This window comes from Solenopsis invicta, chromosome 13 (genome assembly GCF_016802725.1).
Source record: "Solenopsis invicta isolate M01_SB chromosome 13, UNIL_Sinv_3.0, whole genome shotgun sequence".
NCBI classification, from domain to species: Eukaryota; Metazoa; Arthropoda; class Insecta; order Hymenoptera; family Formicidae; genus Solenopsis; species Solenopsis invicta.
The window spans coordinates 3,338,327-3,366,060 of record NC_052676.1 but is presented as its reverse complement, the minus strand read 5'-3'; the positions used below and the strand labels follow the sequence as shown (position 1 = coordinate 3,366,060).

General features: G+C 37.0%; 1 protein-coding gene across 6 annotated transcripts in view; it reads right to left on the bottom strand.

Moving 5' to 3' along the window:
- The window catches only part of LOC105202371 (acetylcholinesterase), a 59,549-nt gene that overhangs the window by 23,945 nt on the left and 7,870 nt on the right, over positions 1 to 27,734 (bottom strand). The window contains exons 1-2 of one of the 6 annotated variants that reach the window (XM_011170846.3): positions 25,040 to 25,941; positions 5,625 to 5,776 (exon numbers count right to left, since the gene is read on the bottom strand). The gene's annotated coding sequence lies outside the window, so the exon portion shown is untranslated. Of the gene's footprint in view, positions 1 to 2,289; positions 3,251 to 5,624; positions 5,777 to 25,039; positions 25,942 to 27,734 lie in introns of those variants that run through there. The other 5 variants (XM_039456879.1, XM_039456878.1, XM_026138514.2 and 2 more) reach the window with 5 other exon arrangements.

The following is a 27,734-nucleotide window of genomic DNA, read 5'->3' as shown; positions in this document are numbered from 1 at the left end:
TAAGACCCGTATTCAGAACGCGCTTATAAAAATGTTGGCTTTTCCGTCAGTCTACCTTCATCGTTCATTACATGCACACGAAACAAATTTTTTACTTCACTTAAATAAATACATATTTTTTAACATCATTTTTTTAATTAAAAAAATATTTCCTAAGCTCTTAAAAATAAATTATTTTGACTAATGTTTATTTAAATTAAAGAAAGTAAATTGATTCAGAGACAATTTTTTTCAGTGTGTAAAACAAAGATCGAATGACGGAAAAGCGAGCTGATATCTTTATAAACGCGTTCTTTATACGTAAAAGTTTTTCATATAAGACTTTGTTTTCGAGAAAATGGATCTTAAAAACCAGTTGAGTGCGCGTGCACTTAACTGCTCTCTAGATCTGTAGAGATACAAGCGAAAAGATGTGCAAACTATTCGAACATGAATCATGTATATGTATATTGACAATCTACAAAATCGTACACGGAAAGAACAATTTTACAGAAATACAGATTTAAAAATAAATGTGTTGAAACATTTAGATTATTTCAGACGTTTAACTAGGTTGTTAGAATGTCCAAACTGTTTTCAGCAACATTGTCATACTTGGGTGTCCTACATAATTATTTTGATGGTTCAATATGAAATTATTTTTGATCTAACTAAATTTTCAGGTAATGTAATAAAATTATTCCTTCCGTTTATTTAAAACAATTTCAAGTTATAAAATTAATATTATTTTTTTACAATATAAAAATCTTTTGTTATTAAATACATAATATATTAATATTCAACTTTATAATTATGTTGTTAATTAAGAGTTATGTATTAATTATTTGATTCGTTTATATTCGGATAAAATTTCATCGATGTGATTCGAGTTTGATGTGAAAAAAATTTCGATTTGCATATCTAGACACAAGCAAAATAATTATGTTAAATTTTTATCGTTAATTGCTTGTTTTTACATATTTAACGTACATATAATGATAAATGATAATATACAATAATTACAGTGTCCTATTTTATTATTAACAGATATCAAATATCTGTAAATCATGGAGTTTCACAAAAAATGTTTCAAATAAAAGTTGCAGGACTTCAAAAGAATCAAATAGTAGTAAAGTGAATTTTTGAAGAAATCGATTTTTCAACGTGACATGAAACGCATCGCCATTTTTTTAAATAGAATCATATAACTTTTTTACATAATATGATTCGTCTAGTTTTATCCTGTATATAAAAGTATTAGAGTTATCCAAAAAATCAATAGCTACGAGATATTTTATATTTTGTCCTCGATTTTTTTGACATGAAATATGAAACATCTCGTAAATTGTAAATTGTTGCAAATTTTGTACAATTTTCTTGAAAACAAAGCTTTATGTGAAAAACTTTTATTCTACTTTTTCTATTCATCCTTTCATTCCTTTCTCAATTATACCACGAGATTATCGAGCTACTCTACATAGAAATATATAATATGTAATTTTATATATACGTATAAATTTCATATACTGAGAAAGAAATTACTAAATTTTAATAAATATTTATTTGAATAGGACTAATAAAATATTCACTAAGTGTAAATATATACTAATTTAGTGCAAGAACCATTGCATTAAAAAAAAAACTGTCTAATTTTAAGATATTAAAATGTTTAATTTTTAATCATTTAAACCATTTTAATTTTAGATGTTTAAATCTAAGACACTAAAGTGTTTACAGCTATTAAAAATTTCAATTTTTAATATTTTATGTCCATTTCCACCAATGTAGATCAACTTTGATCTCGGTTTAATTTATTCTTTATCCTTTTCTAGTTCTAAAAATTAGAAAAATATGAAAACCAAGTTAAACTGAGATCAAAGTTAATCTACATTAGTGAAAATAGACGTTGATATTTTAAATTTGAACGCCGTTTAATAATAAAACATTTTTAAGTATTACATTAAAAAAAAGCAGACAAAAACACAACATTTTGATATCTTAAAATTAAACATTTTTTTTTAAATGTAATTTAAGTATCATTTCTTCTTATAGTCTAAATATTTATGTACCATAAATAAAAATTTCATCAGTACTATTCGAATAAATACACTTTTATAAAAATTTAGGAATTTCTTCTTTCAATGTATTATGTACATATACGCACGTATGTACGATACGAGCGTCGATTCAGTCTCTCTCTCTCTCTCTCTCTCTCTCTCTCTCTCTCTCTATCTCTGTCTTCCTTTCCCCGTCTCACACCCGTTAGGGCGGCGAGGAGGGATTAGTAGGATGATAGTATTCTCTAGTTACCACACGAAGGTCCACGTTGATTAGCAACTTCCTTCTACGTGTTCCGTGCGTGGCCGTGCGTACGCTCGGTCACACGGGAGCGGCGCGGCGCGTCCACACGGGAACGTCGTCGCACGCGGAAGTTTACGCACGAGGACGGAATTAACGTCGTCGCGAAATTGGGATTTATTGGTTTGGTCGCACACGTTGCGCGTCGGTGGCGAGCGAGCACGAGTTTCTGTAGGATTACACAGGAGGCAAATCAACCGGCGGAAACAAGGCCGCCAAGGTTCTCAAGCGGAGAATCGCCGCGCCGGCAATCGGCCTCAATTTAAATCATCAAGCTCGAATAACAATCGAAATAACACTAATTGAGCGTAATCTGAACGTTTAGTTCAATCGAAATTTAGAGCTCGATCGATGGTCCAGCTCCTTTGGGAGTGAGAAGAAAAGAAGGGGAGGGGGGAACAACGAAAGACGATGAAATAAAAGTGGAGGAAAGTGGAGCCAATGAACGAATTGACAAAACGCGGATTAGGAACTCTCTTTTCAGACTCACCGGGATTTTTCAACAGTACTCGCCGCCGCGACACACACACGCGCTCTCTCTTTCCCTCTCCCTCTCTCTCTCTTATTATCGACGTCCTCCCGTCCCGTTTATCGATACTTATGATACTTATTCAATTAGAACGGCGCGCCCGCGAAGGATCCGCGAAGGGCTATTACCGCGATGTCGCGTCGCAATAGTGACGACGGGTCTCGACGACGACGTCGACGACGAGGACGCGTGGAAACGAGACGCGTCCCGCCGACGAAAAGCACTGACGACGACGACGACGGCGACGGCGACGGCGACGACGACGACGACGACGACGACGACGACGGCGACGACGACGGCGAGCGACGGGCTGGCGAGCGTTTACGGGAGTGACAGCGCGAGGCCCGACGCCGCATTAGAGCCACGAAGCGACTAGTTACTTCCCTTGGCACTGCGGCAGCATTATACGTTATCGCGTGCACGATATAGGTAGGGTACGGTGATCCACAGGCGGCCGCCGGCCTGCAGCCGCCCGCGGCTGAAAGCGAGCGTATAGATCGATCGAGCGGGGATCGAGCCGAATGTAATGCGCTGGGAGAGGAGCGTTCGGTATTTGTGACTATGAAAGAATCCAATTTTTATAGTTATTATTCCTATAATGTTAATATAATCATAATAACCTCGTGTTCATAATTCTATCAGCAATGAAGAAATTTTACCATAAATTAGGATAAAATATAGTAGAATGTCAAGATGATGGATGGTAAAAGTAAAATAAACATAATATAGTAAATGCAATCACAATTACAAACGTAACCATTATTTTTGACATTCGCTATTTCCTAGTAATAACAGTTACAATTTGTATGGTTAAAACAACTATAATATACAGTTGGTACCGGAAATGATTACGAATTATAGTTAAATTACTGGTAACTGCAACCATTTTTTTTCTTTCAATTTAAGACAAATGTCTGTACTTTATTTTGGAAAAAAAATGCAATATAATTTAATTACCTTTGAAGTTTAGAAACCATTTTATGGATAATATTCATTTAAAAAAATACATTAATACTTATATATATATATATATATAAGATAGACATATACTTAATTATATATATATATATAAGATAGACATATACTTAATTTGAAATTATCGTAATTTATAAAATTTTTTATAGTTGATAAAACTATAAATAAAAGGTTATTATTACTAAGATTGCATTATTTTCTCTCAGTGTAAAAACTTGAAAGTATTTTTATAAACTTTTAAGAACTTTCTAAACTACTTTAAATAGATAGAGAATAATATGTAAAAATCCAGTTTGGAGGGATACAGTGCTTGTTTTTACATAGTATTGTAATAGTTAAAATAATTATGATTAAGAGAATTCTATTTTTATATCATTTTTGCTATGACGTTAGTAATAGTAACATACAATGTATCACAAAGAAATAGTTGCAAGTACCATAATATGAATAAAACGTTATGAAAATGAACGAATTAATTTATAATCATTTTTAGCGATATATTTAAATTATGATAGTGACGACCATTTCTTTGTCAGTGTAACACTATATATTTTATTATAAATCATTATTGTTATTAATTAAAAAAATAATTTAAAAGATAAAGCTTCTAATCATAATTACTTATTTAGCTTCGACAGTTTTGTACTGTCATGCATACATATAATTTTATCTTATTTCTTCTTCGTACAGAAGTTACTCGTTTCTCGCGTGTTATTTTGTAACAACAGATCTATTTTTTATCGATTTCAATTTTTTTCCAATTTAAAATTTTTTTCAGAGAGAATGAAAGTGAGCACTCATCGTTTATCGTTCCAATTTTTAGCGTCATGTAAGTAAATCTTCCTAGATGAATTCTATCAAACTTCATAGTAGAATTGACTGGAAAAAAGTACTTTTGTAACCTTGTTTGTTTTTGGAAAGTTTAGTTTGCAAGAACACTTTGATTCGTTTTTAAGTTAAAAATCACTTGGTCTCTCGATGTTTTAATCCTTGAGACTCCAATATCGAGCTGAATTCGACATAATATTTTGTTTCAGCAGCTTCATTGTTAAACTAGTCTCAACGATAAACTCTTACAAATTTCTTTTCTGTTTTTCAACTTAAAATCCTTTTTTATATTTATCACGTGATTCAATATCTATGTTAAATCAATATTCCACTTTGTATATTATCTGATTAAGTATTTAACAAATTTAAATTTTTAGTGCCTAAATTTAATTTTAACAAAACACTTTTTTTTCCCCAAGTTTCCATCCAGACGAATATTTCAAGTACATCTTTATTAAAATTTAAAACAAAATATAGCAAATCGTTTCTTAATATATCAATTATTTAAAAATATACCAATAATTATAAAATATCAAAAATTTTTATTGCAGAATCCTTTTATTTTCATTTAGAGCTAATAAAACAAAATATTAAATTTGTTGTTGAGCGCACAGGGTTACAAAAATTCGACTTCAAATCGCTAAAAAAAAAAAATAGTCTATCGCAAAAGTGATGCGTTAGAAGGTGACAGCGCACACGTCAAAGAATTATTTTTCCAACAGAGACAGAGATGCGAAGATAAGAAGCGCTGGAGATAATTTTCTCGAAATCGCTCCATTTCATCGATAAAAAGGTAAAACGCCGGCAAAAGTTATCCATCTGAGAATCGGATTCGCCGGCTTCCGGCTTGCCTTCTATCGCGCCCGTTTCCCGTGGATCGCTTTCCCGTTTGCCAGTCCTTGCCTATCTTTCTCCTTTTTCTTTTTCTTTTTTTTTTTTCTTTTCCAATACTTACAGCGAGGAAGACGCGAGGAAGGTGCTCGACGCGGCTCGAGGCGATTAGACTTCAGACGGCGGCGATGTCCTCCTCCGAATCCGCGACAGGCAGATCCGCTTGCCCTCCCCCTGTCCCGTCTACATTCTTCGTTCGTGGAGCATCGTTCGTCTCTGTAACAACATACAGTGCGATTGATTGAACGAGGGTGTGTCGGAAATGAAGGGCGAAATGCTGACAAATGAGCGGGGACCACGGGCTCGTTATTTGCGGATTACTACTGAAAGAGAGGCGAGGAATGGAGCGAGAGAGAAGGACAAATGGATGGACGCAGAAAAAAAGAGAGAAAAGGGAGAGAGAGAAAAACAAATCTATTGTAGCCCGAGGAGTAATAAAGACGAATTAACGTGGTAATAAAAGCAGGGACAGAAATAAATAAATAAAAGAAGTATGGTGGACAATATCATCCAATTTTCGACCCCCACACTTTTCAATGCTCGCTATGAGATCAGCGCATTGAATAAGAGTTTATAAGCAAATCGAAAAATTTGCAAGGAAAAAAAAATAGTTTGGTAATAAAAATCAAACTTACACTTGAAAATTGACTTGTGAGATATATAAATTTATAAATTTAAGATGTAAATTTATTTCATGAAATAAATTTGTATTCAAATATGGCGAAATAAAATTTTATTTCTAGCAAATAAATCATTGAGAGAAATAAAATGTATTTTACAGAAATGAGATGTCACAGAAATGTATATTTCGTCGTCACAATCAAATTTGTTCATAACTAATAAATATCGAAGAAAATGTCACAAGTAACATTTGCTTCCGAATATTTCGATTTCTTTTTCTCAGTGCAAATGATGATAGTTACTAAGCTTTGGTAAAACAATTTCAATTAAATGTTCGATTAATGTAACCAAATATTCAATAACCGTATAATACTTGATTGGTTACTGTATTTGGTTGCTCATAATATAATTACTAAATATATTAATGAAACATTTGATTAAAATTATTTCACCAAAGCTTAATTATTAATATTAAACTCTTTGTCAATGTGTATTTTCGCTAGACACTAAGGGAAAAAATTACCAAATTTTAATAAATATTTATTTAAATAGTATTAATAAAATATTGACTAAATGTAACTACATATTTATTTAGAACAAAAATCACCACTTTAATTTAAGTATTATTTTTTCTTATAGAGTAAATATTTCATTAGTACTATTCGAATGAGTATTTATTAAAAAAAATTTTTTCTCTCATTGTATAAAATATATTTGAGAAATTATGTTATACAAGTTAAAGGCTGCGATCCTGGGTATTACCGCAATACATCAAGATATTGGATCGTATAACAAAAAGAAATCCAATGAGAACAGCGGGGGTGTGTCGGAAATGAAAGGGCTGTGTGCCGCAGCGTGTCGAATAACCGGTAGCACCGGTTGCGAAGTTTGGTAGCGCTCTCGTGTCACCGAAACACGACATTTCGCCACGACAGCGAAAACTTTATTCGCCTGCCCGCGCTCGCTCCTATCTCTTCCACATATTAGATTTGATCCCCTCGCCCTCGCTACCCACGTAACGACACACCATCCGGCAGCGCGTCCCTTCATTTCGGGCCCGCTTCGGGCGATCTACGGGTTTCGTTATCTGCGAATGTGCTGCGTACGTCGCTCACAGGACGAGAGCGAATGCCAAAAGCAGGAGAGACGTATATATATACGCCCTTATTAGAAATTCCAGTCGTCCGTGTATCCGCCTTTTCTTCGACGTGGAATTCGCAAATAAATGAATAAAAAGCACCACCATAAAGAAGAAGGGGAAGAATTCGCGATAGAATAAATTCTCTATAAGTGCTACACTATTATTTAATATTAAATAATATTCCTGAAATATTAATAAAAAACTATATCCACTCCTGATATTATATGAAAAAATAAATAATATTATTTACTTCAATATTTGTAACTATTAGAAATATTATAACTTTTAAATGTAATGATTATTAACTTTTTGAATATTTTATGCATAGTAATTCACATTAATTTTTGACCACAACAATATTCGTAGAACATTTTCATAATATTCCATAGATATTGAAATAATATATTACGAATATTCCCATAATATTACAATAATATTAAAAATATTAAATAATATTCTCAGAATATTGTTTTAATTTTTAATAATATTCGTATAATATTGTAGGAATATTGTAGCGCTTACAGGGTTGCGGCACGTGTTTCGTGGCGCATAGGCCACCCCGGAACGACGCGCGGCGCGGAGCGACGTGGCGCGAGATTCGGCAATTAACGCCCGGCAAATCGAGAAATTCGAGAGCGCTCTCACGAGAAGATTGTTCTTATCGTTCCGCTTCGAAACACATATAGCGGGGACCCCGCGTTCTATTCTCGTACAAATTACTTTCGTTGAAGTGGCTCCCTTAAATTGGAGCCACGTCTCTTTAAGGATTCCGAGAGCGACGGCTCCGTGAGCGTGTGCGCTGTTCGCGCGATATCGGGCGGAACGTCTGCGAATTTTCGTTATTACACACAGACACCCACACAGACGTCAATGCGCCAGCGGGTGCACACATGCACGCGGGCGCAGACACACGGACGATCGTTGACCGAGAAACGAAAGGTCAGGGCGTCACTGGCTCGGCTTGGCTGGCTGCACTGCGGCCCGCTGAGTTTCGCGGCGCGGACATTTAGGAAATTACCGTGGGAGTGGATGGAGGGTGAGGGACGAGACTCCGGCGGCCAGCTGCTCGACGAAATATGCATCGGCGCAGCGCCCGGCACCGGGTGTGCCGAAAAAAAAAAAAGAAAAAAGAAAGCACCGGATGTGTCCTACTCGGCGGAGAGAGATTCTGCCGAGCCGACACGCGGAATCGATTTTCCCTTCCCGACGAAAGTGTTCGGGTGGCTTTTCGCAATTTTCGAGCGATCGAAAGTACGGGGGGTAGTTCTAAGAAACGACGATGCTCTTTCTTCTCTCTCGAAGATACTTTTTATACCAAATATATGTATTTAATGTCTTGTTCATTGAGAGAAAAATATTTGTTATTTTCAATGTTGCACTTGGATATCTTAAAATTGTCTAAATAAAGACCAGATAAAGATTTTAATTGTAAATTTATTTAAATGACAGATAAAATTGTATCGTTTTATCAAGATAATTTAAAAATAATATATTCATATTTCTATTTATAAAGCTTATTTCTTAAAAACAAAAGTTCTTCAAATAATTCAATTTAACGAAAAAATGTCTTTTTGAATAATATATTTTGAATAATAATTTGAATTAATACGCAAATAAAAATCAAAGTTAAAAAATATAGAGATATTATAGAGGAACATGTAACTCATATTAAAAGATCAGTTAATAGTAATGTAATATAAAAATACAACCCTAACAGCACAAGCTGTCGAATAGATATTCTAGAATATTCATAATATTGTACAAATATTCAAAAGATATCATAATATCATACAATATTTGTACATAATGTGCTGTTAAGAAATGTATTATACACTGATAAAAAAATATTTGTAATTATCATAATTTAATAATAATATTATAAATTAATATTGTAAATATAATATTATAAAAAAGTCAATATCAACTTGAATTATGATAATTACAACCATTTTTTGCAACACATTAAATGTTATTACTAAAATTATCACAGTAATAATTCTAAAAATAAAGCGCAACTGTAATTATTTTAATATTCAATTATATCCACAAATACCAAACACTTTTCTCTCAGTGTATTTTTGTTTAATGTATATTATGATGATGAAAGATTATATCTTTGTACATATATTTTATGCAGAAAAGCGCTACTTTTTTCCAAATGCAAGTTGCATTGTCAGAAAAAGTTTCGAACGGAGTTCAAAGGAATAAATAAATGACGGTATACGTGCAATTTCAAGTAAAACGTATCCGTAAGAGCTTTACATTGAAATTCTACTAAACAGAATTTTTATGTGAAAATATCGTCGATGCACGCGGCGTTAAAAGTTGTGGAAACAACTGAGGATCGAGCTTTCTCGACATTTTCGATTTCAAAGAGTAATCGTCTTCAACTTGGAAAGGACTTTCGATAATTCTGTGCGGAACAGCTTGGTGCCGGCATTTCCGAAAGAACCTCCAGAAAAATAGCGCGCACGAGCGTTTTTCTCTCACCCCCGCAGAGACTCTCTCTATTTGCTCGCGCTCGAGAATGAATCGAGACCGCGGGCATTGTTTGCGGGCTTCGTTCACCCGGGTGAACAATTTGTACTCGAAGTACTCGTCCGTTCAATCCGCCTATACACGCGCGGTGTGTGCAATGTCGCCTGAAAAACGCGTCGCCCTCAGCGCGAGAGACGGGATTATTTTCGAAAATAATTCACCGACGACGGCGTCGCGCTAAAATAAATTGCGGAAGCTTCTTTGTCTTTGGCAATTCCGGAGAAAGGATTCTCCTGTATCGGATATCGGACGCATTTGGAGAATCATGGGGAAGGACAAGGAGGAAGTGCGACGACCATTTCGACGTCCTTCCTCCATCCCTCTGCGTCCCAAGATAGCGAACTGTCGACCCGCGTGTTTCGTCGCTGCGGGTTAGAAACGCGGCCACGGAGAACCACGCGAGAGGGTCAGCCGGACCCGACGCCGCAGTCTCGTCCCTATGACAGGGTAAATGCGAGCGTTGTATCGCCAGGTATCATCGGGGGGATTATGGATGGCCCATGGACACGCTAACCCAGTGACATCTCTAGGTCAGCCCGACCGCTCCGGCACGACGTCGTCGCTCGATTCGCCGCCGATTCGCAGCCGCGCGTATTTTCAGGCGAATCGGCTTCGGTTAAGGCCGAGGAGATGCCGCAACCCCCATTAAAAGTCCCAGAGCAATCCCTTCCTCCTTCCTTTAAGGATGTATAAAACATTCCTCAAAACATTAAGAAAATTACGAATAGATTACAGATTGTTTACACAAAAAAATTGAGATTTTTCTTCAGGTGGTAAGAAATAATTTAATTTTTAATGACAAGTAGAATAAATAAATGATAAAAATATAATAGTAAATAAAAATCTTATTCGCACAACTTTCATATGGATATAGTTTACTTGAAGTGCTAATATTAAACACATTTTCAAATTTTATTTACTTTGCGAGGACTGTATTTCTATAAGCGCTACAATATTTCTAGAACATTATACGAATCTTATTAAAAATTAAAATAATATTAAAATAATATTCCGAGAATATCATTCAATATTTTTTATATTATTTTAATATTATGGGAATATTGTATTAATAGTACGTCCTTTTTATGTAATATTCGTAGTATATTATTTAATATCCGTGGAATATTATTAAAATGTTCTACGAATATTATTGTGTGAATATTAAAAATTAATGTGAATTATTACGCATAAAATATTCATAAGTTTTATAATTAGAGCATATTTAAAAGTTACAATATTCTCGATAATTTAAAATATTAAAATAAATAATATTATTTATTTCTTCATATAAATATTCATATAATATTGTTAGGAATAGACATGTAACCACTTTTTATTAATATTAAATAATATTGTAGCGCTTATAGAGATGTCCGATACGTTCTTAAGTTCCAACGACTCTCGTATGGCACAGAAATTCGCAGCAACGGTTACAATATTGCAGTTCTAAGACGTGGCGAAATTTTTTGCAATATGTTACTTCAGTAACGTCGCAGCAACGTTTCAAAAATTGTAGTGAAGCATTATAACGTCCTACGCTTCACGAAGTTACGAATTACCGCCGACAGATGGACGCGGCAAAATTCCAGCATTCGTAAATACGAAAGCACACAATAGAATAAAAGGCGTGCAGCATCTACCGTAAGATTTTTCTTTTTCCAAGCTTTTCGCTCGTAATTCCAGCCGCCGGAATTTTAAGTGCTCTCCAAGTTTTCATGCTTATGCTCGTTGAAAATTTTCGTATGCCACGCAGGCAGATTAAAAGCAAAATTTCTAGGTATTGCAAAGTTTTTTCCAGAGATTTTTCCTACATTTTAATAAAATAATTCCTTGAAGGTATTCTTAAAATTGACTTCGAAGACGAAGGTAAAAGAAAATATTCTGACAATAAAATTTTTTTATTTTTCTGTGTAAAAGTTAATTCAGAACTATACGATATTTCTGGAAATTATGTGCCAAAATGTGTTAATATAATTCCAGAGAACATTACGACGTCTCAAAGACGTGCCAAGATTCTTGTGACGTTTATAAAATGCCTCAAAGACATTAGAAATCGGGTCATAAAATGTCTTAAAAAACGTCGCAGGATTTAATGTCTTTTGAACGTCATAAAGTTCTCCAATTTTTTTCTACACAGAAAAAAAAATTATTAATAAATCAACAATCATATTCTCATATATAGCTGATTGTCGATCTGATAATGTCTCTTTCTGCATAAACTATCGTTAGAAACGCATGTTACATTGATATTGTAGCCATATTTCTAAAAGCGGACATTTTACCATTGCTGCAACGTCACAGCGATATCACAGCAGCATTTCGCAACGTTTTTGTAACGTTATAATCTTGCGATAAGATATTCTGTTGCTACAAACTTTCTGTGCTATTTGAACGAGAATGCTTAGAATTCGAAGCGAGACATATCCGCAAAAGTGGCAAGGAGCGTCCGTAAAAGCAATCATCGATAAGTGATTAAAAAAAGAAGACGCATAGCGAAGGTGCGGCTCTCGAGGCTCGAGGAGAACGCGCGGAAGTCCTCTTTCCGTTCGATACGCGAAATGAAAAAAAAAACCCGTACAGCACAGCACAGAAAAAGCCTCGCAAAATATTGCTGCAATGTTTCAGCAACATTGCAGCAATAGTAAAATGTTCGTTCCAGAAAAATTGATACGTAATGTTGCAGCAACATTGCAGCAATATATGTAACATTGTATTAACGCTGCTGCAATATTGCTGAAACATTGTAGCAATATTTTGCAACAATTTTGCCATCTTATGCTACGGTAGGCGAGGCAAAGTCTCACGAGTTCGAAAATCCGACGAGAGCGAGAATGCAACAAGAGGGCGAGAAAGGGGGAAGGAAAGGGGAAGAAGAAGAAACGTGCATCGATAATAAACGTTATCGGAACAGACGCATGCGGCGACGGCGGCGGCAATCCTTGACCCGGTTACCCGCGTAAGCGAGCCAAATATTGACCTAATCTAACGCCGAACGTCCGCGAGGCCCGGATATGTTTTTTGTAGCCGAAACTAAAGGTTCCCCTCCTCGTTAATTCTCCTTCGCCCTTCCTTCGGCCCCTTTCACGCGAGAGAGTCGAGAAATTCGAATACATTAACGGTAATAAGCGGACCGGGCGACGCGCCAACTCCGCGAAAAATCATCGCAACCCCCGGCCGTAGGCCTTCGCGCGTGTATGTGTGTCCATGTGCGACTGTGTACGTGTGTACGTGTGCTTTGTGTTTTATGGAGACTTCTCTCGTTTCCCGTCGCCCGGTTTGTCACGGAACGCGACGGGCCATGAGACCGTAAATAATTCTTTCGCGGTGGCGAGAAAGGGAGAGAAAGAGAAGAACAGAAAACGAGAAAGAGAGGGGCAGATAGAGGGAGCGAATGGTATCGGGAGCTGGTTGATATTTGGCGGGCCGACTACGGCGGGCAATCGGAAATTCGGCCGCTCGTGGCATGCGCGATAAAATGGCGAGACGGTACCGGAATGTACCAGACACCGAGTCCTATTTTCTCTCGGTCTCGTTTCGACGTTTCCTCCCCTTCTCCGCCGAGCGAGAGACTCCCGCTCTTTCTTTCCTCGGTCGATCTCGCGGGGTGAATCGAGCCAGATCAACCCCCCGGCCGGCGACGTGAGAGACTCCGTCGGGTTCCTTTTTCGAACAGACGGCGTATATACGTGTATAGACCGTGTCTCGCGTTCGCGGGAGAGATGAGGGAGGGATAGAGAAAAAGAAGCTGACTCGACGATTAAAAAATCGGAGTACAATGGAGATGAATGCGAGCCAAGAACGGAAACGGATAAAAGTTTGATTGGCCCTGGCCGGCCAATGCGCGCAAAAAGAAAGGATTTCGACCCCAGGCACTCATTAACCGTAGAAATATAAAGGACCGACAAAATTGACGCACTGAAGTTAATTAACAATAAAAATTTGAAATTCGGATCGATAAAAATGTCAATCATAAATATGAGACGACCGATGTGTTGGTCATAGAGGATATTAGTACTAAATAATAATTTTTACATTCTTAAAATTAATGATAAAATACAAATAAATATATAAAATAGAAAATAGAAATAATCAAAATAATAAGTCTCTATAAAGACTATAATTATTTCAGTGATTATAATTATTTTCATGCAAATAGAAATAATTATAGTCTTTATAGCTAGATTCTAATGCCAATATTTCTCGTGTAGTTTTATATATGTATGTATATTTAAGTTCATAAATTTTCGGTCTTTAAATACAGTCGAACAAAAATAGTATATCACGATATTAAACTGATAATTCATTTAATAATGAATGATGCTAACAAGCATCCACGTGGCAATAATACCAATAAAAAAACCTTTCTCTCTTAAAAAAAATTGTAAAAAATTTGTTGCAAAAAATATAAAATTATAGAAATATAAAAATATAGAAATAAATACAGACAAAAAAACAAAGAGAATTTTCTCGTAGTACAACTTGAACAGATTTCAAATGAACAAAATGTCCTTTTGCGCACGCTCATTTATCTCTATAAATTGTCGCTGGAACGTCCCCTTGACGCAGACAAAAGTAAAGTCGAGAAACCAGCAACGAAAAATTCCATCGTATTTACGAATTGTAATACTAAATTATTATAATAAAAAGTATGGTAACAATAGTTAAACTTTGACGAACACGTAATGATTTCAATTAAATATTAGATAAATATAACACTAGATATTTAATAACTATAATGATAATAATCAACTATTAATATCATAATATAATTGTAATAAATATATTATAATTAATTACATTAATATAAAAAAAAAATTATTAAACGATTATTAAATATTTGACTTTATTAATCAAACATTTAATTGAAATTATTTTACCGAAGCTTTATTATTATTATTACGAAACTTTTTTTACAGTGTGCGTGAATAATAAAGATAGATAATAGACACAAATAAGAGAAAGATAATGTCTTTTACGATGAAAGCGGATATCGGTGTCTAATAATATTTCCTACGTGAATTTTATATGCACTTTCCAGTTCTGTAATAAAAGGAAAAGGCGTTTTCAGCATTAATCGGACTTTCGTCGGATTTTTATTCGCTTCGCCGCCGGCGTTCCGGCTCGTGGTACGCCTCGATTATTGCACTTGCGAAGTGCATAAGAAGTCTCTTTGTGGTGCCGCATTTTCGACGACAAACGCACGACAACGACAACGACAACGACGACGACGACACGGGCGTTGCGTCGCATCGCGTCGCGCCGCGTCGCGTCGCAGCCGCAATGCAGCGCGCAACCCGGCGAGAAGAAAAATCGTTCGCCGGCCGCCGCGCCGAAACTTCGGTGTCTTCCTTCCTTCCTTCCTTCCTTCCTTCCTTCCTTCCTTCCACCCTTTTGCTTTCGTTCGTCCTCCTGCTCACCTCGCACCGGTTGCTTCCGCAGTGACCGCGCGACTCTCAACTCTCCGGAAAACTTTACGGCGAGAAGGAAATCTTTTCTTCTCAAGCCGGAGAAAAACGAATCTGTTCAGGTTGTACTACGAGAAAATTCCATTTCTTCCTCCTATTTATTTCTATAATTTTACAAATATTTCTATAATTTTATATTTTTCGCAATAAATTCTTCACAATTTTTTAAGGAGGAAAGAGTTTTTCTTACTGACATTATCGCTACGTTAAATGCTTGTGTATCTTTAGTAAGTGGAGAAGCGGTTCAATTATTATTGACATTAGTAGGTTAACGCTACCATTTTTTTTTCTTTTTTTTCCGTGGGTGAAATAACTCAAGATTGTTCTCATTTTTTTTCAGGAGGAAGAGAGGTGAAGAGAGGGGGCAGAGCAATTCGATCGATCGGCAAAACGAGATATAACTCGGGGAATTATTATTCTTGAGAAGCGCCGTATTTTCACAGATTTATTAATCGGTCGAAAAAAAAATCGCTTTAAATCCAAGTGTGTAATTTTTACAGACTTTAGCGTGTAAAACGTGTAATCACTTTTTACGCATTTCTATGTGTGTAATTTTTGTTTTTTTTTCACACACTAAAATGTGTAAAAATTACACACTTGGATTTAGAATGTACAGCAACGAAACGGGGACTAATAAATATTAGATACAATGTAAATCCAAGTGTTTATTTTAGTCATTTTTTACACAATTAATTGATATGCGTGTAATTTAGTTTAAAAAAAAAAAAAAAAATGCAAATGCGTAAAAAGTGGCTACCTGTTTTAAACACTTGGATTTGCAGCGTACGTTCTTGAATCGCGGCCGTTCTTAAGTGCTGATTTCATCAACGTCGGAACGTGACTTCGCAATCGCGAAGACGCTCCACGAAGGCGTTTACTCCTACGAAAGAGTCCGAGGCAACTGACATTTACGCCGGCGTTTAAACACGCGATGTAATACTCCAGATTAGTGCAAAAGTCACTTTCTCTTAAAGAAGAGGAAAAAGTAGTAATGCATTCTTAAATTTCTTTAAAGTACCACCCATAATTAGTTGGAAGATAAAGAGGTACTTCAAAATTCATTTGATATTAATTTATTTCAGTGGAATAAATCTTTATAAAAAAAAAAAAGAAAAAAAAACGGCAATGTAAAATTTTATCTCAAATAATTAATAAGATGAAAAAATGAGTTACATTTCACAGAAATGTGTATTTCATCATCACAATCAAATTTTTTTATAAGTAATAAATATCGAAAAAAACGTCTCAAGTACGCAGAAAGAACAATTTTGTTGAAATACAGATCTGAAAATATTTATGTTAAATGTTTAAGCTAGTTACTAAAACGGCAAAACTTTTTGCAATAGGCTCATTATGCATGAGTGTTTTTAAATAATTATTTTGACATAAAATTATTCTGATCTGTATGTAGATAAACTTTTTATCTACTACTACAGTAAAATTTTCCTTTCCGTATAACATTTGCTTGCTAATACTTTGACTTTATTCCCAATATATACGTGGCAAAAATTTCATACTGACAGTGTTAAATTAAACATTAGACCAAGAAAAATAAAGTCGAAGTATTTTACTTGTAACATATTTTTTCAGAGATATACGAAAATTTGATTGTGATGACAGAATATACGATCTATTGTTAAATATATCTCGTTCTTTTTATTGTATAATTTATTTGTTAGAAATAAATTTTTATTTTGCCGTATTTAAATAAGAGTGTATTTCAATAAAAGCATTATGTCCCACAAATAAATTTTTAAGTATCTTTTTCTTGATGCGATTACTTACTCTGATAAATGAAAATGGCGTTAGTTATTAATGCTTTTAATAGTCAAAATAAACAAATTAATCACTGGCCAATTTAGTACTGTTAGGATTAAATTTCTCAAAGGGGGAGGAAACAATTTTGACGTATTGGATACTCATTTATAAAACTCGGAAGGTTATCCGGAAACAATTTGCAAATTGATGTTATCCACCTATAAATGAATGATTTAATTGCGATCAAAGTGAAAGTAATTGTAAATTGCAGTCAGATACAATGAACGTTTGACGACAATGCAAAATAAATACATGAATGCTTAGCCTTTAAATACAATGCACGAAAAATCTATAACACATTAGTGCCATAATATTAATACATTTAAACACAAAGACTGGCGCAAAAGAAGTAATTAAAAATTAATAAATTGAAGATTATTAAAAATTTACTTAATTACGCATTTAAATTTCAGATAAATATAAGTAGTTATATAAAGCTGCAAAGCTAAAATTTAAACGCGGCTTTCAAATAGTTCTTCATTTCTTCTTCTATAATAAAAGACTATCTAGTAAAAATACTTCAGTAGTAAATGATTTTATCATGTGAATGTCTCATTGAATTAAGCTTGCTTTAAAATAGAAGTATACGTCTATAGAACGCCGCATTCCTCTTAATGACGTTATTTTTTAATGACAGACCTTTTAAGGGCAAAGTCTTTCTCTCCGTTATAAAACGAAATCTTTCGCAAAAGGCAGATAAAGAGAGAGAGGATCATTATCAAGTGACACTCTCCTATATTTTCCGTCATGTAGACCGTGGGAAAGGATCTAGCTTCTTAATTAAATTAACGAAAAAACGATTGACGGCGATCTGTCGCGCGTCGCGTCGATATCTCGCGCCCCGTCCGTCGAAAAACAATTGGTAGTCGGGGCAGGTAGCGCGCCAGGGGGGTTGAATCGGTGAAATGCATAATTGTGGAGTCGAGCGTAAGAGTCGGCGCTCGGTCACCCCTATTTTCGGTCCGGTCCTGATTGAGCGCGCGAACGGGGAGCGAACGGCGTGTTTGCGCGTCCGGCGTTTGCTCTCCGCGTAAATTTGCTCTTTCGCACTCCGTCGCTTCTTTCCCCTGCCGCCCACATCCCACCCCATTCGCCCCGTTTCCTATCTCCCGGGTCCAGTTGGTTTTCTAACTTTCCGCTTTTCGTAGTTAGGTCGATTTTCGCGCTTTACCGAGCTTCCCGGCACGGCCGAGCGACGATCCCGATCCGACGTTTTTTCCACGCGGGTCCCGTTGACGTTGCGGATCGAATCGATTCGACCGACCCGATCGCCCTTAGTAAAAAAACATCGCTCTGTATGTGTGTGAGACGCCAAGATGAGCTACCGGATGCGACCAACCGCTGTAAAATCCGAATAAAATCCGACGCTTCTTCAGGCGCTTCTCACTTCTCGCGGTTACACCCGAGTAGAAACGGATCTAGTCTGATTCAGAATTTAGTGGCTGGCTATACTTAAGGTAGATCAAGTTTTCTAACACTTCACTGGTTAGTCACTGGCTTATTCGCAACTACGCAGTTTTGTACGTAAATGTCTATTCGGGAAAATGATAGCAGATGGCGCTGAGTTTTCAGAAATATACAATCTGTCTAGTTATTAGCAGTTTTGGATCGGTTCAACAGTTCACACAAAGAAATATTTTTTAGATTTCTAAAAGATATACTTGTCATGTTTTGGGTTGTCTTGCATCTCTCTCTCTCTCTCTCTCTCTCTCTCTCTCTCTCTCTATATATATATATATATATATATATATATATAACCCTTTTAGCGGTCTAAAACATCTTATGGCAACATTTTGAGATATCAACTCAAATACCTGTAAAAAGATCTTGAAGATCTTTTACAAATCTAAAAGACAAATCTAAAAGACAAATATCTTAAAAATATATCTCAACATGTCTTTTAGACATCTTCTAAAAATACCTTGAAGATGTCTTTAATAACTCTTTCAAATGCCCACAAGACCTCGATTTTTTCTGGAAGCTTCAAATTAAGGTTACCTCATTTCGTAACAAATCTGTTTAGTGACCGAAAAACTATAATGTACATAATATAAACTATACATTTTCAATTTAATAGTGTGTATCAAAATGTACCATACATACTGAATAAATAGTAGGGTATATGAATAAAAAGATAATATGAATAGTTCAAACATAGCTAACTAAGAGAAGTGAGTGTTACACTACTAGGTAGTAGCTATGTACACAATTTTTCTCTGGACAGACATGAGATTCAATTTTTACTAGAGTAGATCTATTTTAAGTGTTCCTTTGCGACGCCTCTTCAAGGATTCGCGTTGTCAAAAAGGATCCAGACCGGATGAGAACGCGACAGCGTGAACGAACATGGTTACCAGAATGGGGGACTTTTCCTTCCAAATTTGGATTTCGTTATCATCACGGAAATTTTTTTTTAGAAGATAAAAAGTTAAGAAAAATTTTTAGGAAAAGAAGATATAAAGATCCTTATTGCTTTCCTCCCAATTCCCCGTCATAACAACAATTGACAAAGTCAAAGTTTGGAGGAAAATCCCCCTCCCCTCCAAATCCCTGGCAACTCTGCAAACGAACACGAATAGACAAGTACCTTCAATTAGAGTTAGTTTCACAACCTCTGGTTAATTTAATCAACCGAGTTAAGTGTTAACCATGATTGATTATTTCTGGTCAACTCTACTTAACGACAAATGCGATTAGTCAGTTCTAAAAATCAATTAGTTAACCGGAGGTTGTGAAGTCTTCAGGTCCAATTTTTCATTATCTAGTTAACTTGATGTTTTACCCAATGGATTTCACCTATGATACCGTAAGTGAAGCACATTGGGTAAAACATCAGGTTAACTTTAACTATAAATTCACCAGAAAATAAGACATCGGATCTACAAAACCTTATAATAAGAGTCTAGACATAAGATAGCAGCCAGTAATTGATCCGACATTTTTCACATCTTGAGAAAAAAAGATGAGAAAAGGCTAGAAAGCAAAGAAAATAGAGTTACGGCTCTCTTTCTCTCATTCTCACTAACGTGAATGTGTAACCTTCTCCTTTGCGCAATTTTGACGAAAATTGTCAGATCCTCGTTAGGTCCAGACTCTTATTGTAGAGCTTCCACCTTCAACGAGGTGCAAACAACGTCCTTCGCCGATTCTTCATGCCGTGTGTTCACCCGCGCTGGTTCGCCCCGACCTGGATCCGGGTTTTAACGAACGCGAGGTGCGCGAATAATGTCCGCGAATCTCCGTGACTCTCGGCGAGAGTAAATTATCCCAGTCGACGATGCCCGAGCTCCGGTTATAAGTTTAGATAAAAATAGAGGAGTAACACGGGGCGAATATATGTATATGTATGTGTGTGTTAGTATAAATAATAGCGGGACACGATCGAACGTAACGTATTAAAGTATTTACGGAGGCCTGCGGTAAAAGAACGATAACTCCCCGCCGTCGACGGCGACGACGACAGACGGACGGGCGAGCGAGCGAGCGAGCAGTCGGCTAGCGCGCTGCGCTGCTCCTTGCGCATTGCTCCCCATCGTGCCTCGTTCCGCGAAGACGATGAGAACTTTGGGGAGACGACGACGACGACGGCGGCGGCGGCGACGTCGTCGTATCGCCGTTGCACAAAGCGCCGCGCAAATTGGACAGGAAATTAGACCCGGCTCTTCCAATAGAGCGAAAGAAAGGGCTCTTTGATGTAAAATGTTTTCTTACCGTTTCGACATCGGCGAAACGTCGCCACACGGACGATGTCACGGTGGTAAAGAACGTGCCTAATAAGAGTCTAATGGCCGATCCCCATTCGCGAGAGATATCGGCCGGCGCGACGCAACGGTCGGGCTCTCTTTTGCTAACTTTTATTCTCTAATGAGTGGCGTTAATTCCACGAGAGAGACGATCAACGCCGCCGAGAGTCACGATCGGGAATCAGAGAAGAAAGACGAGCGTCATGGAATACATCTGGGGTGGAACATTATATCTCACGTATAATTCGCGTTGAATTCTAAGAACAAGCGTTAAAATTAAAATTACTTCATTACAGTCTATTTAAACATTGCAGGATGGTTACTGATCATTAATGTTCGCTATGTCTTTATAAAAGCTAAATTTCAGTCTTGCAGGTAGCAGAAATTTTCAGAGGTAATACACTCTCTACGTCGTTTTGAGAAGTATGTTACATATTAATTTTTTAACTGTAGGTCTAACTTGAAGGCCTCGAATGTCAATTTCAAATAATATTACTAAAATTAATGTGTGCCGTAATTTTGCATAAATTCGGCAAATAAAATCATGGTGTATGTGAGCTGCGGTTGTAGAATAGGGTCGTCTGCCACGTGTACTTCTCTTATGACTTTACGATCTCATTGTAAACGTTGTATATTTGTTAGGAACAAAGAAGTTATTTTCGAAAATTTTATTTTTAAAAAATTTTGAAGCCACAAGTTATAAAAAAAAATTCTTTTTCTAGAATACACTACGAAATATTCGTAAAATCTTGTTTTCTGTGACACTTAAATGTCAGTAAAATCTGCAAAAGTTCATTAATTTATGTTTTCTTTATTAATAAAAGTTTCTTTCATGACATTAATTGTAAGTATTCCACAATTCCTCCCTGCTATTCCACAAACGCATCCTTTTTTCCTTTTCAGTAAATTATAAATTACGTTCATTTTATATATCCAATGAACTTTCTATCTATAAGATGATTAGTAGAATTCTATGCCTAACAGACTAGCGTTGGTTATAATTATGCCGCGTTAATATTTACTGAGTTATTAGCAAAAAACTGGTTTTCCACAACCCCCTTCTTTCCTCTATTTATCGCAGTCGGAAATTGCCGCGGGTGGTTGCGCTCCTTTTCTACCTCTCCATCTGCTTCACTTCGCAAAGTCGCTCGCTCGAGCTTACAAACGTGCGCGTAAATTAATTGCAGTCGCGCTTAACGAAAAAGTCATCACTTCCGCTCTACTTCCGCGCGTTTCACCCTTCCACCCCCTCCCGATAAAAAACCTAGCTTTTTTCGTTTTTCGACGATGCGATGGCGGCATGTTGCCGCGTTGTCGGCGGCGCCTGAATCCCCGTTCTTGCGTCATTGTTTATCGCGCTGTCGTCGTTACTTATCATTCTGTTGCAGAAGCTAATCGGATTACGGGCGAACGATCGTGACCTAAAATCGATCGCGTCGTTTCGCGGTGCACTGCTGCATAGCGGTTAATTATTCCACAACGTGGAACGGAGAGAGGGGAGAGACGAGGGGGGGTATCGGGTGGCGGCGGGGGACGGGTAATGGCGTGGGCTTTAATCGACACGTTATCCGGCATACCGTGTAACGCAAAAAAGAAATTTCGCGAAAATACGAGAGACGGAGCAATCTCTTCCCTTGACGGAGAGGGAAAACGTGCACTTTTACTTAACTCGCGCTCGCGTGTGCTCGGCCAGGAGAAAAAAAAAGAAAGAGGAACGAAATTAAAAGTGAGTTACCCGATATGCGCTACGCGCATTAAAGGTCTGCGAATGTGCAGGCCGAAGTTGCCTTTTTTTTCCCCGATGATGAGAAACGAATGCACGCCCACACCTATTACGTACTTGACGAAAGGGAGAAAAAGCATATTAAAAGTCCACAATTGAAAAGAGTAGGCACGTGAATCGACACATTGTTCATTATACTGGACGCATGAAAATCATCGTGCGAGCCCGCAAATCGAAGCTTCCTAAATGGCATTTTTACATACTCGGCAGGAACGGACAAATAAACACGGTGAAGAGAATTTTGAGCCCTCCAATGTGATTGTGAAAAATTGTTGAAGCCTAGCTCGCACGTGTATCTTTACACGAGCGTTAATTTCTTTTCCTTTTTTCATTTTTTTTTTTAAATTACGCTGCTTTTTAAAGCTTATTTTAAATTTATAATCCGCGGTGAAGCTCTTCAAAACATGTATCTCTACGCATCCCATGTATCCTTCCGTGATTTATTTTCTGTTCACGCGCGTGTATCTCGCAGAATACGTAATATATGTACCGAAAAAAAAAAGTTGTTAACTAACCCGACTAAATTTTTTCAGTTCGATTAAATTTCTTCACTTCGAGCTATTTATATATTTAACTTGAATACATAAAATACTTGAACTTTATATCGATTTAAATATTTAACTTCAACATAAATTCAAGAATTTATGTATTTACCTTAAATAGCTGAAATACTTGAACTTCACCAGTTCAAATATTACTTTCTAAATATATTTTGTTTTTTCGGTTCAAGTATTTATATATTTAACATAAGTACGAAAAATACTTAAATTTTAGTTCATATATTTATGTATTTAACATAAACAAAAAAAAAAATACATAATTTTCACCGGTTCAAATATTGATTTCTAAATACATTATATTTCTTCAGAGCAAGAATTTACATAATTAGCTTAAGTATAAAAATACTTGAACTTCAGTTCAAACATTTATATATCTAACTTCAATGTATTATATTTCTTCAGTTCAAAAGTATTTATATATTTAACTTAAGTATGAAAAGCACTGGAAGTTTAATTCAAATATTTATGCATTTAATCTAAATATATAAAATGTTTGAACTTCATCAGTTCAAATATTTATGTATCTAACTTCAATGTATTAAATTTCTTCAGTTCAAATGTTTAGTTTAAATAGATAAAATATTTAATCTTCACCAGTTCAAATATATATAAATATTTGAACCAAAGTTCAAGTATTTTTTTATAAATATAAATATATAAAATTTCTTTAGTTCAAGTATTTATACGTTTAAGTACAAAAAATACTTGAACTTTGGTTCAAACATTTATATATATTTAACTGAAGTATATATAAAATACTTGAACTTCAGTTCAAATACTTGATATGTATTTAACTTGAATACGCAAATATTAAAACTGAAGAAATTTAATCAAGTTGAAAGACTGAGTCAAGTTAATGAATTTTTTCTCAACGTACATATCATGCATGTGCTTATCCCGATTGTTCGAGCGTCTTCTACCTCACGCATAATTCCGTTGGGGATTATAGATCGCCCGAGGCGAGCTCAGTCGGTTAAAGGAAAAGAAGAATAAAACGAGTTCGCACGAAGGCAAAGATTTGCGAGAGATAAACGCGGCTATAGTAGGCGCGGATCTCGCGATCTCCGTAACGCGATTCGATCGGGAAGAGATAAAAACATGCGGGGCGAAGTGGGGACGACGAGAGGGCTCGCGAGGGGAATAGGACGAGAGATTTCCTGACAGGACATCGGACGGGAAGTGAAAATCAGGCGCGCACGGCATCTCGCGTGGCGATTGGCGGCTCGATCGCGCGGGGCTCTCACGATTTTTCGATTTTGATCCGATCGCTCGCGCGCTCGCGAACAGTCCGCGGCCGCGCGGATGCTCCGTGTCAGCCGTCACACAGCCGCCGTCGCACAGGCCACCCCGCCGCGGCTGTCATCTACGCAGCCCCACGCAGATTCCACGCAGCTCTCTCTCCCGGTACGGTACGGTACGGTACGGCTCTCTCGCCACGCTACCGTCGTCTCGCCACGACAGCCACCACGGCGGCCTTCTGCGTCTCTCGCGTTTCGCAGGGGCCGCGCGCCGCGAAGATAACGAACATAATGAGAGCGGGGGAGAGGGAGGGGGAAGGGTGACAACACGGCGGAGGAAGAAACAAAGTAAGAGAGGAGGCGAGGCGAGGCGCGAGAGATCGGAGCGCGTGGAAGCGAGCGAGACTTTTACGCGAGCCCGCGTAATAAAACGAAAGAGAGAGAGAGAGAGAGAGGGATAGGGGACAAGGGAGAGAGAAAGAGAGAGGGGAATCGATCTTCGGCACACGGCGCGGGAGAGAAGAGACGAAAGAGAGAAAGAGAGAGAATGAGAGAGTGAGAGAGACACTTACGGCTTCCCGCGGTGGAGCGGGGTAGCGTCCGTTCGTCGTCGTCCGTTGGCGAAACGTCGTCGTCAGCGTCGACGAGAGGGAGAGAGACAGAGAAAGAGAAGGACAGCGAGAGAGAAAGAGAGAGAGAGAGAGAGGGAGAGGGAGAGGGGGAGAAGCGTGAGCGAGAGCGATCTCCTCCGAGTGTCGTAACTCTCCCGTTTACTCACGAGCGAGATCGAGTCACAGTCCCGAGCACCACTGCCGCGCGAGGAAAAACCACCCCCGTGTGTGCGCGAACAGTGTATGTGTATGTGTCCTCTTCTCTTCTTCTTTTAGGCCGGCTGTCCGCAGCGGCGGCGAACTTGCTGCGGAGGCTGCGAGCCGCTCGCGGACGGTGAGAGAGAGAGAGAGAGAGAGAGAGAGAGAGAGAGAGAGAGAAAGAAAAAGGAAAGAAAGAGAGAGAAAGGCAGAAGGATAGAGCGAGAGAATCCTCTCTGGCGTTTCTTGTCTCGCGTTCCTCTCGCGATGTCACATCGACGAGCGACGTCGGGGACACCGATCGAGCAGGCCCCACAGTGCGGTGACGAGGACGACGACGATGACGATGACGACGATGACGACGACGACGACGGTGGTGGTGGTGGTGTAACGACGTCGCGACGACGACGACGACGACGACTACGACGACGAGGACGACGACGAGGGCTGGCAGCGGCGGGACCAGAGCGGCGAAGCGCAGGAGGAGAGAGAGAAGTAGGCCGGTTAACCGTTCAGGCCGCACTGAAGAGTCGAGCGAGCCGCGGGTTAGTGAGGGTGAACCGGCGGCGGGCGGCCTGGCATCCCTCCTCTCTCGCATCCCTCCAACTCACTCTCGCGCCCCCGCGCGCTTGCCACCGCGGCCGAGCACCCTCGACCCACCCCCAGCCTGCCGCGCACCCCGCCGCCCACCTCGCCCCGCCGCGCCGTCCCGTCGTCGGCCACCCGATCACCCTCGCCGCCTCTTCTCGCTCGCTCCCGTTACGCCGCTCCGCTCCAGCCCGTCGTCGCCGCGACGGATTTAAAAGGACAGTTTTTGTAATATGATAATAATAGCACGTAATAGTATAATAATGTGAAATAGTACCGTGAAACATTGCAATAAGAGTAAAGTTATGATCAAATATAATGGTGCATTAATGTGTAACGTTATAGTAATAAAGTTGACGAAATATATTTTATCATTAAATTAATGATTAATTTAGAAGTGTATGTGTGTATGTGTAATTTTTACACACACACACACACACACACGCGCATAAGAATGCGACATAAATAAGAAAAGAAATAACTATCGATTTATATTCATTTAAAGATGACTCGAATCATCTCTAAATCATCTAATTAACACTTATAGTATTTAAATTTCTTAAATATTTTTAAAATCTGAACAAATCGCACTAGTTTTAACGTTTTTCTAAATTTTTTTTTACTTTGATTTTACATTGAAATATTTAATATATTTGTTATTTACATACTTATAAATAGTTCATGTAATATATTTATATATTAAAACATTATACATAAATTTTAAATATTTAAAGTGTATTTTAGCGTTTTAAATTAAAACTTCAAATATTTGTACATTTATAATAAGTTTAACAACTTATATTTTTTAAGTAATTAATAAATAAACTTATTGAAAATATATAAATATTTGAAGTGTTTCAATTTAAAACACTTAAATACACTTTAAATATTAAACTTGTTGCAAATATGTAAATATTTAAAGTGTTTCAATATTTAAAACTCTTTAAATACACTTAAATATTTTTATTTTATTTTAAAATCAAGAAAAACATTAAAATATTTTAAATACTTACATATTTGCAATATGTTTAGTATTTTCAATATTTAAAGTGTTTCATTATTTTTCTTGATTTTAATATAAAAATATTTAAAGTGTATTTAAGTGTTTTAATATATAAATATCTTCAATTATTTATAAATATAATATAAATATAAATGTAATAAATATTTTAATATAATATAAAAATAAAAACATTTAGAAAAATGTTGAGAAAAAAAATCTAATTTTTAGATTTTCCAATTAGGATCTAGTGAAAACTTAACAAAACATTACACTTTCGACCGGAATCTTTATAGATTTCGCAATCAGAATCTACAATTTTTTTGGGAATTGAACTGGATTCTAATTTAGTCTCAAAAAGATATGCGGGTCGAGAGTGACGACTCTCGACAGTGTGTCTCTTAAATGGACGCCAGCCGTAAGCGAAATTTCCGCTGGTGGCGCCTGCCTTTGATATAGCCTCCCTGATAATTTAATTACTTGGACGTTTTTCAGTACAAAGAAAAAGCGCGCCGCCGATCCACCCGATAAAATCGTTGAAAAGCGATTCGATAATCCGCGTGTGTGAGCACAAACGAATGCTTAATCTCGGTAAACCAAGAAATTGTTTTCTGAAAGATTGCGTTACAGGTTGCAGCGACGAGACGCTTCATGATCTAATCTCTACCATCATATATCGGAGAAAGGAGAAAGAGCGAAAGATTTATTGTGAAAAATAAATAAAACTAAACAAAAGCAACAAACACTAAAAATGATAAAAATGTTCTTGTTTTAAACGACGTATAGATTTAAAACACTGAAACGTACAAAACTGAAATCTTTGACAATCTTTAAATATTTTAGTATTTTAAATCTAAACACCTTTGAAAC